Source organism: Octopus bimaculoides, chromosome 1 (genome assembly GCF_046866305.1).
Source record: "Octopus bimaculoides isolate indiv1 chromosome 1, ASM4686630v1, whole genome shotgun sequence".
Taxonomy (NCBI): domain Eukaryota; kingdom Metazoa; phylum Mollusca; class Cephalopoda; order Octopoda; family Octopodidae; genus Octopus; species Octopus bimaculoides.
In genome coordinates this window covers 198,159,732-198,179,731 of record NC_142928.1, presented here as the reverse complement: position 1 = coordinate 198,179,731, position 20,000 = coordinate 198,159,732, and the positions used below count along the sequence as shown (strand labels likewise).

The following is a 20,000-nucleotide window of genomic DNA, read 5'->3' as shown; positions in this document are numbered from 1 at the left end:
ATAAACCATCAAAAGTCAGGAGTTCTGAGAGATGAATGTATTTATTGAGGCACATGACATCCTTAAGGTTACAGCCGTTTCACAACCCTCTTCATGTAGTAATAATTTCAGTGGGGAAGGAATTATGCTTACACGTTTACATTAATACATATGTTCGGCATTCTACATTGTATCTTCACAAATTAATATAAATAAAGAAAGTTAGCTCACTAGATCACCAGAACATCACGGTTAGACGATTCTCTGAATCTATATCTTATACTAGAAATATACATACAGAAGCTTAATGCTTTTCGCTTAAGTCCTTGGTACCTTGCTGGATTCGAATAGTCTCGGTATTGAAGGGGTGTGAAACTATAACGACTTTCCAGAAACCGACTGATGAGGAAATTTCCCGCGAATGGTTCGTGTGTCTTGTTTCTGTCCTGTCTGCTGTTTGTAATGTTACTGTCTCTGTTATCGCTTATGTTATGTTATCGTCTATTTTTCCGCATGTTGTGTTTTGTTCGATTCAGCTTGCTATGTTCTTTTTGTCCCAACTTTGATTTATAATCAACAACTTCCGTTATATACAATAGCCATAACACGTGCTAGATAACGTTGAGAACTGAAAGCGCTTGCACATTTATTAAAGCCTACACACAGTTTGTGAAATTCCCTCTTAAAGATAAACTCTCTAAAAAGTTTTTTTTTTCCTTAATCTTAACTTTTTGAAAAAAAAGTCTTTCTGTGTGTGTGTGTGTGTGTGTGTGTGTGTGTGTGTGTGTGTGTGTGTGTGTGTGTGTGTGTGTGTGTGTGTGTGTGTGCATGTATATATATATATATATATATATATATATATATATATATATATATATATATATATATTACATTGGCTTACGCTTGTAACTACAATAGGAAACAGTGCTCCCTGAGCTGTGTGCTTATGCAACAGCCTAAAGCGTCGTCGGAGCCACTACGTTCTGTTCTCTCTAACATAAGTATACTGAGTTCTAACAACTAGATATTAGTATTGTTATGCCTAAGCGAAAGCTTACTGTGTATTCTATGTATGTTCTCACCAAAGAACATACATAAACGCACGCACACAGACTTTATATATATATATATATATATATATATATATATATATAGAGAGAGAGAGAGAGAGAGAGAGAGAATGGAGTAAGTGGAGCAAAAGTACACATGAAAACGAAAAGTGTCGCTGGTGAGGTCACAGATGTGTGACGACAGATTTCCGGACAATGGACATGAGTTAAAATAGGAACTAATGAACGAGTGAATAACAAATATATATATAGTGCGTGTGTTTATTTGGCAAAAGAAAAAAATTACCGTCCCGAAATACAATATATATATATATATATATATATATATATATATATATATATATATATATATATATATATATATATATATGAACTGATAAATCGCTGCTGTTTTTAGTATGTCGAACAACCGTGTACAAAGTCTACATATCTGTGGGAGTAAGTTGCAGTAAGGATGTTGATTGTGAGGGTGATAGTCACGGTGGTGGTGGTGGTGGTGGTGGTGGTGGTCGTCGTCGTCGTCGTCATCGTGGCTGGTGTTAGTCTTCATCGGAGACTTGACTTAATGATCGCGTAGAATTTGTGGCGTCTCTCCCAAAAGCTCCAGAAAACCAATACGGGTGTCAGCAACGCTGTCAGATATAGCAGTCGGGGTGGTGGTGGCGGTGGTGGTGGTGGAAGAGGTAAAGCTTGGGGGTGGGATGGGGTTGGAGAGGCTCAATAGAAGGCTAGAAACACGAAAGGTGGGTGGTATTTTTTACTCTAACCAATGTGGTCTTCTCAGCTTTTTTTATCAAACAGGACTGTTGTGGGTAAAAACATCCATGGCAGATATCAATAGAAAGGGTCGGGACAGGGGGCTTCGAGGAGAGGCAGGAGGGGAACTAAGGGGAGAGGGTGAGAAGAAGGTGAGATCTTTGATAGACAGGGACGTTGTAACTAACACCTAGGTCCCTCATATTAACTTACCCCACCCCTTTCAATATCTTTTAGCTTCCTTCACCGTCGTCTTCTTCTTCCTTCACTTTCTTTCTCTTATTTCCATCTTCTGACATCTCTTCTATTTCCTCATTTTCTATTTCGTCTTCTTCTTCTTCTTCACCATCTTTACTATCTCCGCCATCTTGTCCAGCGATAATTTCTTAATTCTGTCAGAACGCACGGCCTTATTTCTGTTGCTTTATACGGCAGCCATTTTATTTCAATTACCCACCAGCACCTCAACACCACTCTTCTCCCCCATCACCAAAATCAAGCATGATTGTCGTGCAATCTCATTTCTCTACCTCTATGACAAGGGTCCCCAAAGTGGTCGATATCGATCCCTGGGTTTCGATGGGACTATTCAGAGTCGATAAATGCCTGAAGCTACAAACCCACTTTATTATTATTATTATTATTTATATTATTTATTTATTTTCTTGTACATGCTTGGGGGTCGATGGTCTAAAAAGTTTGGGGAACCCCTGCTCTATGGAAACAAATCAATTGTGTAACCATTTTATCCATTCCTTTCCTATACTAGTGGTTCTCAGCCGGGGTTCAGATGACCCCTAGGTGTCCATTTAAATGTTGGGGGTTCCATGGCAGCATCTTAGGAGTTAGTGAAAAATTTTTGCTTTGGATATACTTATTGGAAGAAAAAAAACTAGGTTTCTTAACTTTTTACACAATTGGACATATTTCTAGACCCTGAAACATGGTCCCTCGGAGAATGCTATTGAATGGATGAGAAACAATAGTAATCTTGAAAGAAGTATCGATACAAATGGTTTTAGAATATCAATTAGCTGTGATGGGTTACCTGACTAAAGCAGGAATCAATAGGGTCCATGGACAAAAAATGGTCGAGAAACCCCTGGTTTAAACGCCCTCGTCTCAGCCTGAGGGTGTCATGAGCTCTGTCCTTTCTTCCAACTTAGCAGTAACAGAATATAAACGTCGGCAGCAATACTAGAGAGATATAAGTGATTATAAATTTTCGCCTGAATATATTCCCAGAAGACTGTGTCAAAAACCGTCTTTAATATGATGAATGCAAGCAGATGTTATCGGCGATGTCACTCTACTTTCTGAGTTCAAATGCCGCATACGCGGCCGACTTTGCCTTTCTACGTATCGGGGGCCTAGAGGATAAAGCACAGGACAAGTATTGGAGTTGATTTAATCGATTAATCTACTCTCCTCAGAAGTGCAAGCCTTGTGTCTAATTAATAAACAATCAATAAGGCGGAATCCTAGCTGTGTCGTTAGAGCGTCGAAAACAAAAAAGCACCTTTACGTTCTGAGTTCAAATCCCGCCGATTTCATTTTGAGCATAAAATTTAAAAAACTACTTGCCTTGAATCAAAGTCGGAAACAATTTACTATTATTGTTATTGTTATTTAACTAAGCGTTTATAAAGCTAAAAGATAAATAATATACACTAGGGAGTTAATTATTGGCCTATTTTCCTTTACCAGTTGTAAAGATTTCACTTCATGAAGAACGACACCGACGGGTCGTTTTGTATTATTTTAAATCCACCCTACCTCTGCCGCCTCCACCACCACATTAACAAATCCTGATGTATATGGCAGTAGTAGTAGTAGTATGCGCTATTTAAAGCATGTAAGAAACTAAAAAGAAACAACAAACAAAAAAACTTTCCAAGGACTAAAATACATTTGCTTTTGTTGTTATTGTTGTTGCTTTCCTCCAGTGTTTGACTTAATTTATTGCCAAGCTGAATAACAACAAAAGAAACCCGTGTTTTAGTTTAAAGAGGCCGACGTTCAGATTGAAATAAAGACGGAGCAACACCGAACACACACACACACACACACACAACATTTATGCTTGTGTATAGGAGTGTCTGCGCGCGCGCGTCTTATATATATATATATATATATGAACATGCACGCACACTCACACACACGTGCTTTGTGCGTTTGTATACATAGAAATGTGTGTGTAGGTATCTGTGCGCGCTTGTAAGTTTGTATGTGTGTATGAACACGTATGTACGCATGTATATGTGTGTGTGTTTGCTCGTGTGTGTGTGTGTGTGTGTGTGTGTGTGTGTGTGTGTGTGTGTGTGTACAACAGTGCAGCAGACATCTCGCTTCATAGACTCCTTATTGTTTGGTAGAAAATCAAGCTACGTGACCAAGTGACAGACAATAGAAACAGTAAAATTAGGGGGGGTGAGGGGGGATGGGTGGGAAAGGGGTACGTTGAAAGCATGACGGGAGCAGGGTGAGGTGTAGTGGGAGGGGCGTTGGGGGTAGGGTGAAAAGGGGGTAGCTGACAAGTAATTAGAGCCCGAATGGATGGGGAATGAAGAAGGGCAAACCACAGTCTTTATGACGTCTACGAGACCTTGTGGATAGAGACGAGGTTCTCGGCCGGGTGTCACGCATCGTGCAACAGTGACACCACACGCACAGCAACACAGCATTGGAGTGTGTGTGTGTGTGTGTGTGTGTGTGTGTGTGTGTGTGTGTGTGTGTGTGTGTTTGAGGGTTTGCGTATGTTAGTAAATAAGAGCCGGTGAAGTAACTTGTATTGTTTGGCGAAAATAAAGACAAAAGTAATGTGTATGCACACGCACGCGCACACACACACACATATATATATATAAATACACACACACACACACACACACACATATAAACACATATAGCACTTATATACATATATGCATATATATATATATAGTACTAGTACATGTACATGGTACTGATATGCATGTATGCATATGTGTGTGTGCGTATGTTTGTGTGTATATATATATATATATATATATATATATATATATATAGCCAGCCGCCAACACTTTTTTCTGCAAAATAGGGGTATCTTATCCTGTTCAGGCTATATTATTAGCATTATCCTGCGTTTGAGAATATAAAAATCCCTTTCTAAGACATATCAACGCTTCTAAAGCAAACTTTGTTTGTTTGTTTACGTTCTTCGTAATTTGAATTTAACACACACACACACACACACACACATATATATATATATACACACACCATCACTGCCCGTGCTTCTCTTTCTCTTTCTCTCTCTCTATCTTTATATATATATATGGATGTTAGTAGAATGTGTGATATGTAGGGATATTTATTTAATCAAAGGAAAGAATTTTGTATCGATTCCTTCGCAACCCTGAAAGCAGACCTGAAATATTCTTTTCTTAGATATGTATTCTATCACCGCCTCTAACCAAATGTTGTTGTTAGTGGTGTCGTAATTGTTGCTGTTGTTGTTATCCCCGGATCAACTTTGGCCTCCGAACAATAAACAAGGCCTTTCAGACCATCACCACTTCACGAGGTAAGAAAATAAGACAGCGGAGTATCTAAAGAAACTCAGCTGTTATTTCGAGCAAGTTTTGTTACCATAAAGAAGTGTCCTTGTTGGCGGGTGAAGGTCCCTTGTTGGGTCAAGAGGCCAAATGGAAAGGGTCAAACTGCTTTGTGAGCAATCTTATCTGTAAGTAACTTGTTGATTTATGAAAAACCCTTTTTGCTGGACATAAAGAGCAAGAATTTAGATATTTCATTGAACTTTTCCCCCACCCCACCTATATTATTGATATAGTAAGTATTGTGGAGCGGCGAGGGGGCAGCAGCGTCAGTAAGTCGGACAAAATGCTTAGCGGTGTTTCTTCCGGCTTCTTAACTCCAAATCCGGCTGAGGTCACCGTTGCCTTTCTTTCCTTCGGCGTCGATAGAATAAAGTACCAGTCAAATACTGCAGTCGATGTACTCGGCTTGCTTCCTTCCTCTTCACCTCACCCCCTATAAATTCCTGGCTTTGACCCCTTCAAAGGACCAGCGTCCCGTGGGGGGGGGGAGTAAAAACGCTGTGATCGCGGACACTCGTATGTCATGGAAACCAGGTACCCGGGTTTATGAATCGCTAGGGCCCAAGAAAACAATAAGGAGCAGAGTGTATTCAAAAGAGAAACGGAAACGTATGTGATAACGAAAACCTGAATATGAGAGAATTGTACAAAGACTGTACCATAAATGGTGGAGGGTGGGGTCGAGTCCCCGCCCCGCCCCTCGGTGACAAAACTATCCATCCACAACACAAAAGTATTTCTGAAATATTCACACAATTCATTGATAGGACGATTTTAAAAGGTTACAGACAATTAGGTGAGATTAAACGAGATTATCATAGAGCGAGATGATATGCAACAACAAGAGCAACAACAACAACATGGAGGATTGAAAGGAAAATCAAGCGGCTGAGTTTGGGGTCTGCCTGTTGAAGGTAAATTCCAAGGATGAGGGATAAGCGTGTTCACATCAGGGGTAATTAGATGATGGTTAAGTGTGTCTTGTATTGGCCTTGGAATGCGGTAGTTAACGTTGGTATGTGACGGTATGTGATGGTATGTGGTGGTATGTGATCGCTATGTGGTGAGTCTGACGTTTGTTTAGAGAATAACAATCAAAAAATAACAAACACAGGAATAAATGTCTCGTTCTATTAAAGAAGAATAGATTGAGAAGGGGCGGCGAGGCTGGCGAGGCTGGTGGAGGTGATGGCGGTGGTATGTATGATGATGGTGGTGATGGTGCAGGTGATGTTAGTATAAAAATTGATAGCAGTGATGGTGACGATGAGGGCGTAGTAATGAAGATGGCGTTCGTGGTGGTGGTGAAGGTGGTATTGCTGCTGCTGCTGCTGCTGATGATGATGGTGATGATGATGATGGTGGTGGTGGTGGTGGTGGTGGTAGAGTTGATATTGATATAGTTGATGATAATGATAATGAAGATGTTGGTGGTGGCGATAGTGGTGTAGTGTTGGTGTTGGTAAGGATTGGAGGTGGGGGGAGCACTGTGATTCGTGCTGCTGATGGTGGTGGTGGTGTGATGGCATTAAAGGTGGTGGTGGTTCCAACGGTGTAAGCGCTAACGGTGGTGGAGGTGGTGGTAGCGATGGTGGAGCCAGGATCGGTGTCGTTTCTTTGCAAGTCAACTCTTTTGCAGATTACCTTTGATCAGAGAGGTTCCCACCGTGACCATGCCGTCTATCTGCACATACAGGACTTACACTATATCAACCTTTCATTTCAGAGAATGATTCGAGGGCGATTTAGCTACTATTTCTAGCTACCATGTCGATGACTACGTAGAGGCGCCAATATGGAGTCAGTGTGTTGTTTGTGGTAGTGGGAGGAGTAGGGCGCGAGTGGTGGTAAGTGTGGAAATTAATGGACTAAATGTGCGCATGCGCATTAATTATACTGCGGCCAGGCTGGAACACTACTCTCTGCGACATTATCGATTTCATCTACCATCAACACTTGTTTATTTTTATCAATTTGTCCGGCATTTGATATCAGCTTGACTGCAAGACTCTCTGAATGTTTGTTTTTCTTTACAACTGCGCATGCGCGTGCGTGCGTGTGTGTGTGTATGTGTGTGTAGGAAGAGAGATACATATACACACAGGTTATTATATTTAATGTAGTGTAACAGCGAAACAGCAACAACAGAGTTATTTATTTGTTGTAATTACACTCGTAATTAGAAGAGAAATGTCATTAAAGTTAATGAAAAATTCTTGTCATAAAAACATAAACGAGGAAGAAAGCTTCGTAATTCTAAATTGTATAAAACTTAAACAGTGACACGTTGTATTAGATGTGTCTGATAATTTAATAAGAAGGAGCGAAAACTCTGAATATGTTTCAGTTTTATGAAACCTTTTCAGGGTAACAAGTCCTTACCAATGGAAGGCTATGACGAGATATCGAATTCTATGAAGAGCGTTGATTAAATGAATTAAAATAACGATTTCTATTATCAAAATATTGGGTAATTGCAAATAGCTTGACAATTTACCTTCCACATGTTTTTACCTAAACCTCCTTCTCTTTCTCTCTCTACTCTTTCTACTGTTTCTGTCTTTATCTCTCTCTACTCTCTCTTGTCTCTATTTCTATCACTTTCCAGCCTCTGTTTTCCTGCGTCTCTCTCTCTCTCTCTCTCTCTTTCTTTCTTTCTTTCTCTCTTTCTTTCTTTCACGCCCCATCCACCCGTTAAGCTGTCTTCTATGTTGTCACCATTTTGACTCGACATACTACCCGGAGCTGTCTCAAATTACAGACAATTGGTGGTGGCATCAGGCACACATATGCCGTATGGATGAATTGGTGGGGGTGACTGGGTAGAAGGCCGACAAACAAACGAAAGAGAGAGAGGGGGGAGAGAGAGATAAGTAAAGTAAAAGAGATTTTATGAAGGGGTATGGATGGGGGGAGTTCGGAGTTCGAGGTGGGGGAGAGGGATCAGATGTAGTAAGAGGCAAAAAGTCGAGCATCTCGAGATGAAATATCGCTAAGGTGTCTCCGTCAGACCAATCCTGACATGCCATTCCTAGCCAAAATGTCTGCATACACACTGACCTCTCACTCTGCCCGTCACATCCGACATATATAGGAGCTTCTGTTTTAGATTCCCCATCGCCAACGCCAACATTACCATAAAGAAACCACCTAAAACAGTAGCAACAACAACAACAACTGTGACATGAACTGATATGCGTTTATATTAGGCTCTTGTTTTCTTCTGCTTTTACTCTCTCTCTCTCTCTCTCTCTCTCTCTCTCTCCTTCTGTATATACATACATACACACACACACACGCATATATATATATATATATATATATATATATATATATATATATATATATCTTTTATTTGTTTCACTTATTAGACTGCTGGGGCATTGCCTCGTGGAATTTTAGTCGAACGAACCGACTCCCGTTCTTTTCTTTTTTCAATCCTGGCACTTATACTATCGGTTCTTTTGCCGATCCGCTATGTTACGGGGATGTAAACTCATTAACACCGGTTGTCAAACGGCAGTGGAGGTGGGGGGAATCACAAACACAAAAGTATACGCATGGATTTGGTAGATGGAAACTGAAAGAAGCCGGTCGTATATATATATATATATATATATATATATATATATGAATGAGTGTGTGTGTTTGTCCCCCACCTTCACTTCACAACCGATGTTGGTGTGTTTACGTCTCCGTAAATTAGCGGTTCGACATAAGACACCGATAGAATAAGTGCTACGCTTACAAAAGAATAAGTCCTGTGGTTGATTTGTTCGACTAAAAGGCGGTGCTCCAGCATGGCCGCAGTCAAAATGACTGAAACAAGTAAAAGAAATATAAAAATGCGTCCCCTAGAAAAGTTGAGATCACGCAGTGGGACTGAACCCGGAACCACGTGATTGGAAGGCAAACTTCTTACCACACAGCCGTACCTGCGCATATATATTATTTGTAGTCTGGGTGTAACTATGTGTATTAGTTATTTGTAGTATGTGTTGTATGTGTATGTGCAAAGCGGCCTCGCCTCCCTCCACCGACTCCCACTCCCGTGCCTGACAAAATTCAAGGTTAAAGAGCGTTGTCCGATTTCCCTAAAAGCAAACAGAATTGGTAACGAAACCTGAACTGTCATGTGAAATCGGACACACTCTCAACGAAACTTGAGATTCTGGTTCGCCCCTGACCAATTTAGGTCACGTCTTGTTGTCACCGTATAAAACTAGTAGTAGTAGTAGTAGTAGTAGTAGTAGTAGTAGTAGTAGTAGTAGTAGTAGTAGTAGTAGTAGCAGCAGCAGCAGCGAATATTTGTTGCTGCGATTGAAACTACGATTAGCCCCCAGAAAAATCTATTGATCAAATGTTTTCATACCGTGACCATCCCGTTATATTTTTGTACCGTAGTGTATGGAGAACTACATTAATGTATCCTTCTCAAGTCAATAAGTCAATAGTGAATGATATGAAGTAGATTCGGCTGCGATTTCTAGCAGGTCGATCGACTATTTACTGGCGCACTCGTTGCCCCCCCCCCACTAGTTCTGACAGTTGTGTCTATTTCGTTTTTTTTTTTTTTCATTAGCCCTAGGTCAGCCTGAACTGACCATACCACTGACCATACAGTTCTTCGCTTGTATTACTACAATATCCAACGTATCCGATCCGTAGAGAGATGCACATCTATTGATACAGATCTCTATACAGGTGGGGCACATCAGGCGGGATACTTGTGTCCTTACGGGTGGGACACATCACGCGGAATACCCGTGTCCTTCCTGGTGGGGTACATCAGGCAGGATACTTGTGTTCTTACGGGTGGAGCACATCATGCGGGATACTTGTGTGTCGTTCCAGTGTCATGTACTACATCGTCTAATATGTCACCGTGTTTAGTACTACCTTAGTATAATCTTTTGAAGACATATTCTTGGGTGATTATTCTTTACCATAGACTCTCAGATACAGCCTTTTGATTTGAGTTTGGTAGACGGAAACCGTGTGGAATTCATTCAAAAGAATTGTCTGTGTTTAGAAGAGGCAGACTTCATCTGGTTCTCTGGTATCTTTACCGTGTCCACCGTGCTACAAGGATTCGAACCATGTGTCTTGTCCCAAAACAAATTCCTTCAGTGCAACTTCCCTACCCATTCTCCAAGTTTCAGCAAAAATGTTAATGGAACTGACATACTTCCTCTCAATAAATTATGCGAGATTAGACTGCTGTTTCTAGCCAATCAAATGATTACTAAATGAGCGTTTTAACAGCAAGTGTCGTTTTTGTGGATTTTGTTGTTGTTTTTAAAGTTGTTGATGTTCACGTTGTTATAACAGTTATGCCGGATTAACAGTGTTACGGTATTGCTGTTTTCAGTCGAAATCCGGCAATGTTTGTCTTTATCGGTCAAGTGGAGGTGGGAGGGGATCAACTTATATGACAACACCATCCCTCCCCACACACACACCACTTACTCCTCACAAAATTCAGACTTTTATTTCAATGTAATGGATGAGGCTTATTGCCACACACACACGCACACACGCACACACACACACGCACACACACATTCAACGCACCTTAAAACACGCACACAGCAAAATACTCTACACATGAACACACATTCTACGGCACATATAGGTATATTCCACATACACTTTAACGCGCATGCGCACTCTCTCGCCTCTCTCTCTCTCTCCTCTTCATCTCTCTCCCTCCTCCCTCTCCCCTCCCTCTCTCTCTCTCCTCTCTCTTCGTCATCTCTCTCCCACCCCTCTCTCTCTTTCTCCTCTCTCACTCTCATCTCTCTCCTTCTCCACTCTTTCCCCTCTCTCTCCTTCTCCACTCTCTCGCCTCTCTCTCCTTCTCCACTCTTTCCCCTCTCTCTCCTTCTCTACTCTCTCTCTCTCTCTCTCTCTCTCTCATACACACACACACCTAAATATTTCATTCACTTCAGCACACAGATATTCTTCGCATTAGTGTGTACTTAGATAAATTTCCCACACCTCTTAACACATACACACACACAACAACAACAACAACAACAACAACAACAACAACAACAGCAACAACAAACAATATTCTACATATAATACGCCAAGAAGCTCAAAACATTTTCCACGCAGACACCCACACACCCACACACCCACACACTTATTCTACATGTATTCACAAAAAACAACAACAGAGCACTGAGCACAACCATTAACTCACATCTCAATATACACATGCAAATATACTACCACACACACACACACATATACACATACACACTCACAGTTATTCCGCGCACATTAACACACACACAAACACTTACACACGTTAATATACACATTCAAGTATCGTACGCGCTCTCCTGAATATATACATGCAAATATTACATACACACACAAACACATACACACGCTTATTCCATGCACATTAACAAAAATCAATACTTAACGTACACATTGGCCACGCAATTATTAATATACACCTGAAAATATTCTACACACACACACACACACACACACACACACACAACCACTTATTCTATACATCTTAACAACTGTGAAGCCGGAAGCAGTTACTTGGGAATAATAACTTCTTGGAATCAAGAAACATAAGGAATAAAAAAATAAAACGGTAAGATGGAATGAGCAGCAATAAAATGGCAAGGAAGAAGTGAAGATAACTAAAACAATGATTGAAGAATTTTTCGACACCCTGCCATATATATATATATATATATATATACGTACATCTTCACATGCACACTCCCCACCGCATATACACTCGCTCTCATTCAACCACCCCTAAAAAATGACACTGAAGATTATTACTGCCTCAAAGATAGACACCTGTTAGTTAGACAGCAGTGGACGTACTTATATATGTACGTTCATATATGTGTGTTTGTGTGAGTCTGTGTGTATGTATCTCTCTCTCTCTCTCTCTCTCTCTCTCTCTATATATATATATATATATATATATATATATATATATATATATATATATATATATATATATATATATATGTGTGTGTGTGTGTGTGTGTGTGTATATAATTATATATGCATATGTATGTATATATAAGTATACATATTTCATACACATACACACACGCATATATATATATGCATATATATATATATATATATATGTATTATGTGTATGTAGGGAGTCAAAACTTCGCACGTTGTTACTCGGAGTTTAGACATGTTTACATTTAATTGTATATATGCATTTATGTCTTCATGTAGTTGTGTGTTTGTGCACACATGCACATCTTAATGAATATATATACATTTACACATACACGCACATGCATCATATACGCGTGCACGTGTGTGTGTGTGTGTGTGTGTGTGTCCTGGAGAAATGCGAAGTGCAGAAGACAAGGAGCTGATATAACACATAAGAAACCGTTAAGAAATGTTCAATCAAGCAAAATTAATGCAAAGTAAAACTGCAGCAACGACAACAACAAAAAACTCTCTACCAATAAAAATGGCGACCGTAAGAATATAAAGCCAGTGACAATAACAACAACATTATAAATAACAGCAGCAATCGCAAGCAGCAACAACAATGGTTTCTAATTTTGGTACAGCCCCACAATTTTTTAGAGGAAGCTATACAGTAAGAGAATTATTAAAAATCCCAATTCGTGACATGCGTATTGTTTCATCGTCCCTAACAAAATTTGAACTCATGACGTTCAGAGATACCACGAAGACGAAAATATTTAACAAAGGTCATATTTGAGGCGGGATGAGGGGAGTTTAGTGAAACAACCTGTGGACGGGATTGGTGTTTATATAATCGATCACGAACGAATGGAAAGGAAAAATCTATTTTCAGAAGAATTTTCAATTGATTGTTAATTGAAATATTTAGAAATAGATCAGTGATTGTGTGTCACTTTGAAATCTATATATTTTCGACAGCAATTCAGTAGCGACATCTAGCCAACCAAGCTACTCTACGCTGATAAAGAGCAATAATCCAGAAACCGGTCCGCGGATGCGAAATTCTGCGGGGTAGAGGTGCTGATCTCCCTTGTTCGAAAATATAAGGACAGAATTTTTTGTCTCGTATAACCAGCTGGAAACGATGTTTCCTGGGGCTAAATAACAGTAACATTCGTCCTATCCTGGGACTGTCACATTATGTTGGCAAAAAGTCATTACTTTTTCATTTGATGACATAAGAAAAAAGAAACTTAGTTGTTCGGCGAAAGAAATCGATAGAATTAGTACCAGACTTTAAATAAATAAGTACTAGGCGCGATCTGTTCGACTAAAACCCTTTAAGGCTGTACCCCAGTATGGCCGCAGCCCAAAGATTAATGTTAAGAGATAATTTCATGTTTTTTTTTGTTTTTTTTTTATCAGAGACAAGTGTACAGTACACACTATCGCTTCTGGCATCACTGAGAATAGAGATTGTACAGCAAAGAAGAAAGCATAGCTAAAGATTTATTCAGAGACCAGTCATGTGGTCCGAATATAAGCATCACTGTTAAAGATACCCGAAAGCCAGGTAGTGGTGTTAAACTGAGTGACTTATTAAGCCTATCATTCTTAATGACATTTTGTCCGTTGCACCATCTATCATTAATTCCCAAACAACCAATGTATAAGAGACGAGAGAAAACGGTTCAAGAAAACAAGAATCCAAAAGAGAAAAAGATGGCTGATAAAGCATTACTTGGTCAGGAACCGCAAGAACTCTATGAAGACACTCAGAGATTTAGATTAAAACAATGAAGAAAATAAAGATTAAAGACCTCTGGACCAAGTATTACCAATTGTAAATTCTCTCTGGGAATGGAGCTAAATTCCATTATAATATTCTTAAACCGAGAAAAATATTATTGACATCAATGAGAGCAAATTAACAACAAAACCAAAATAAATAATAATAATAGTAATAATTGTTTTACGAGGGGCACAAGGTCAGTAATTTTGAGGGGAGGGGCAACTCATTTAAATCGATCTCCAATACTTGACTGATACATTATTTTATCGACACCGAAACGAGGAACGGTGCCGTTGACTTCTGTGCGATTTGAACTCAGAAGCGGAAGAAATACCGCTAAGCATTTTGTCGAATGCGCTAACTAATCTACCAATTCAACGATGATGATGATGATGATGACGATGATGATGAGGAGAAGGAGGAGAATGGGAGAGGAGGGGAGGAGAGAGGAGGAGGAGGAGGAGGAGGAGGAAGTTAAGGGTGACGATGACGATGATGACGATGATGATGAGGAGAAGGAGGAAGAGAATGGGAGACGAGGGGAGGAGAGAGGAGGAAGTTAAGGGTGACGATGATGATGATGGCGACGGTGGGGGAAGGACTGATGCTGAAGATGACGACAGTTAAGAAGTGGAAGAATTTGAAGACGCAAGAAGAAGAAGAAGAAGAAGAAGAAGAAGAAGAAGAAGACGACGACGAAGAAGAAGAAGAAGAAGAAGAAGAAGAAGAAGAAGAAGAAGAAGAAGAAGAAGAAGACGACGACGACGACGACGAAGAAGAAGAAGAAGAAGAAGAAGAAGAAGAAGAAGAAGAAGAAGAAGAAGAAGAAGAAGAAGAAGAAATGGAAGAAGGAGAAGTAGAAGAAGAAGAAGAAGAAGAAGAAGAAGAAGAAGAAGAAGAAGAAGAAGAAGAAGAAGAAGAAGAAGAAGATGACGATGATGATGTAGAGAAATGCAGAAACTATAAATTAAATAAATAAAATACATACAAGCCATCCAAGATGGCGGAAAAGACATTTTTATGGAAATTGGCTGAAAGAGATATATTATTAGAATATTATGTTTTGTTTCTTTAGAAAGTCGTGTTCAGCTATCGATGGGTGGACAGTAATGGGTGCAGCCGGGTATCAGTGGGGTGGGGCGTAGCAAGGTACAGCGGGGGTGAGAATTAATGTGAAGCCGGAATCTTTCAGTTTTCTTTGAATATGACATGATAGGACATTGACATGGAATTTTGGTAGGGAAAAATAATAATAGTAATAATGATAATAATAATCATGATGATGATGATGGTGATGATGGTGATGGTGATGACGATGCTGATGAGGATGATGATGATGAGGAGGAGGAGAAGGATGATGATGATGAGGAGGAGGAGGAGGAGAAGGATGATGATGATGATGATGATGATCCGCAAGAAAATAATTTCGAGTGTTTTAACGAAACATTTTGCGGATTTCGAAAGAATAACTCCTCTATAGTATTATGAGAGGATGGACGGGTGGACGGGTGGATGGATGGACAGACGAATGAACAGGCGGGTGGGCGTTTAGTCATTATAAGCTTCAAGTGATGAGGCGGGGTGGGTCTTTACTTCCATTTATACTGAAAATGTTGACATACGGAAGTATTTATGCTGTTTGAAAGCAGCATTATTATTTATGGGGAGATATTAGGGTACTGCTCGTGTGTATATATGTGTGTATGTACATTTATATGCATACATACCTATATATATACACACACATGTATGTGAGTATGCAGATGTATGCATATACATACGCATATATACGTGTGTGGATACAAACATGTTTACATGTATATTATTCTGTTATTCTTTTCCTTCTTTCAGTCATCTGACTACGGCCATGCTGGAGCACCGCGTTTAGTCGAGCAGATCGACCCCAGGACTTATTCTTTTGTAAGCCTAGTACTTATTCTATCGGTCTCTTTTGCCGAACCGCTAGGTTACGAGGACGTAAATACACCAGCATCGGTTGCCAAGCGATGTTGAGGGGACAAACGCAGACATACAAACATATACACACACATACATATACATACATAAATACGACAGGCTTCTTTCAGTTTCCGTCTACCAAATCCACTCCCAAATCGACTCGAGGCCGTAGTAGAAGACACTTGCACAAGATGTCATGTAGTGGGACTGAACCCGTAACCATGTGGTCGGTAAGCAAGCTACTTACCACACAGCCACTCCTGCACCTATTATATATACATATACATGCACACACACACACAGTCAGACATATATATATACTCAGAGTTTCATATAACCGATCATCCGACATATACACAAGTGTCTGATAATTGGTTACATGAAATTCGAAGTAACAATTTAATGTTGGTATAGGATATCGGTGGATGATATTATTGAAGCGGCTGATATATGATGTTGGTATTGGATGTTGGTGTGTGATACCACTTTAGATCCCGCTATGCGATGCTAACAGACCGGTATATGATGTTAGGGACATTGGATGTTTTATATCTGAGTGAGTCAGGAAACAGGATGTTGTAAGGTCATATGTTAATTAAGAATTAAAGAACAAATTAATTAATTGACGCCACTATAATTAAATACATAACATGAAAATATTTTAACCAATTATTGAGATTAACATAAATAACAAATAATTAAATAGAACTATAACTACTCAATATTTAACTAATTAGTTACATTATTAGATTAGCTCATTAAATATACAATAAACTAATTAAAAAGGTTATCACATTTTTAATTAACCGAAAATAATTAAGCAACTTGTTAGTTATATAACCAACAATAACACAAGTTAATTAATTTAACAAAACTAGAAAATTAAAAACAACACAGTAATATACCTGACAAACTAATTAAGTTGAGTAAACAACTAGGATTTTAACTAATTATAGTTATTTGCTCTTTGTATTAATAATTAACCGAAGAACCAAGTGATAATAAGAAAGTGTGGTTTAAACTAGTTAGATAATTACGCGTTTATAATACGTAATTAGCTAACTAGTATTAAAAAACGAACTCAAACCTCTAGTTTAAAAGCAAATAAAATATCCTGAGAACACTAATAGAATTCCCCTGATGGGTAAGATATTTGGCTCATGATCATAATGTCGTGGGTTCAATTCTGGATCGAATGAAAGTTTTGTACCCATAAGCAAGGCACTTCAGTTTACACAGCTGAAGAGGAGCACCTGACGAGTACCAGTGGAACTCCCACTCCCTTCAGTTGTCATCAACTAGATATTCTACACATGCACGCACACACACACACACACACACACACACACACACACACACACACACACACACACGCACACTTGCACGCACACAGTCTGAGGAGACCAAGAGGGCATCTATGCTCTTTGCGAAAACATGTTACATATTACTAAATCATACACGTGATTGATGGCTGGCACTCCTGTACTGAACTATTCTATAGAATTCCTCACATCATTTTCTTCTTAGACTCTCTACATAATAATGGTCATAAGAATCATTTCAAACTTAAGCACAAGACCAGCAATTTGGGCTGAGGAGTCGGCGATTATACCAATTTCGTTATTTGACTCTCTTGTCTTGACTCAATTCGTTAATAATTTAACGAAATGTTTCACCTAGGTGGGAATTAAACACATTTAGTAAACATTCAGGATAAATATAATGAGGAATTTCTTCCGATATTCAAACAATTATGCCAATGTCACCACCTTACTACTTGTAAATGTTGTCAACTAACAAAGTTATATAGAAGGTGAGGCTAAGAGGTTTCTGCCGCATCCTGTAGTAAGGCAGCGAGCTGGCAGAATCTGTTGTACACCGGACAAAATTCTTAGCAGCATTTCGTCCGTCTTTACGTTCCGTGTTCAGATGCCGCCGAGGTCAACTTTGGTTTTAATCCTTTCGGGGTCGATAAGATAAGCACCAGCTGGGGTCTGGAATCGATTAATCGATTTCCCATTCCTCCAAAACTTCTGGCATTGTGCCAAAATTTGCAACCAATATCGGAATATAAGAATATAGTAAACTCTACAACGATAATAGATTGTATCAACACTGGTTGGCTGGTTGGTTGGCTGGTTGGTTTTTTTCTCCAGCCACGTTTAGCAGCATAGAGACGGAATGAGGAGATATCAAAAGAGGAATGCAGAGAGAATTAATACAAGGGATGTAGGATGGATGCACATACTAGACTTGATGGCAGGCAATGAGCAAAGGAATGTTACATGCACGCACGCACGCACACACACACACACGCGCACAACACACACACACACAGTGAGAGAGCCATAGAGGCAGAGAAGATGGCGTTAATGACGGAGTCACAGCAGGATGAATTATGCAAATGAAAAATTTGTTATATTTAATTATATTTCAAGGAAATAAATACTTTTCTTTTCGAAATTAGAATTCATTTCATCTTTTTAAATAAACACCAAAACATTTGCTAAAATTTAAATTACAACTATTATATTATGATATGTCATATGTCCTGATATCTGCCATTCTGGCAAATATATTCTCCCAAAGTTACTCTTTATAAGACGGGTAATGGTCTAGTATAGTAATACTATTAAAAATAATAAACTTACTAAAGGACTATTAAAGAAACTTTAGAAATAATATAGGAATCTAATAATCAAAAGAGCGTTGTAGATAATTGTCTAATGGAAATGACTATGTAATTAACAAGAGAACACAGGCGGTAAACTGGGAAAGAAAGGCGGTGGTGGCGAGAATAGCTTGCAGCCATCGTGGAGAACTACGTCACCTTAAACCTAACCAAATGTAACTGGTGTTAATTAATTAATTTATATATTAATTATTAATTACAAACAAACAAAAAATAACACAGCACAAAAAATTCTAATAAATTTAATCAACTTTTATGCATCACGTGACAAAGAGTTGGCAACAAAAACAACCAACCAGAACAACAGCAATTCTTAACAACAACAATTATAACAAACAATTACAACAACAATTTTGTGTTACATGATCCACAACCTGCTAGAAATATCAGCTAAATCTATCTTAAAACATTCTGTACATCTCTGTACATGCACACGCACACATACATATGGGAATGAAAAATTTGTCTCCACTGCAATATATACATCCTTGTGTGCGTGTGCGCGCGCGTGCGCGTGTGTGTGTGCGTGTCTGTCTGTCTGTCTGTATGTATGTGTCTCTGTGTGTAGGGATAAACAAATAACAGTGATGCATGCATACATAAGTGTGTGTGTGTGTGTGTGTGTGTGTGTCTGTGTGTGTGTGTGTGTGTGTGTTTAATAGGGCGGCGAAATGGCAGAATCATTTAGACGTAGGATAGATTGCTTGAGATATTTGTCACAAATCTATATTCTCTGAGTTCGAATTCCGCCAAGGCAAACGTTTGGTTTGGGATCTCTCAATATCACAAACCCTCGTCCTTGACCCAGCCAGGGTTGATAAAGTCCTAGCTTACAATAGTGTTTCCTTTTATCCTAAGTCATCAAGTGGCTTTTTCTACCGGCTCGGCGATGGAATATATGACTCTCCACTTTGCTGCTCCAGTAACTTTAACTCCAACCTCGCAATATGAACATGCCACATATTCTCACGAAATCTGTTATGAAATTGTTTTGGATGCAAAACTACTTTAATATAAAGCTGTAAACGTAATGTAATAGTGTTGTATGCAAGAAAAATATAAGGTTGTTCATATTCTCTCTTTTTGTGCCATTCGTAGAAGTGTCAACGATCAGTGACCACACTGCGAATGTCTTAAAGATTATTTAGCTCCACATCAGTCTTGAATCAGCAGACGTTGAATTAAAAGACTATGGAATGAATAAA

General features: G+C 39.1%; 1 protein-coding gene across 5 annotated transcripts in view; it reads right to left on the bottom strand.

The window, feature by feature from the left end:
- Nucleotides 1-20,000, bottom strand: part of LOC106879374 (transcription factor GATA-3) — a 189,854-nt gene that overhangs the window by 16,114 nt on the left and 153,740 nt on the right. The gene's annotated exons all lie outside the window — the stretch shown is intronic.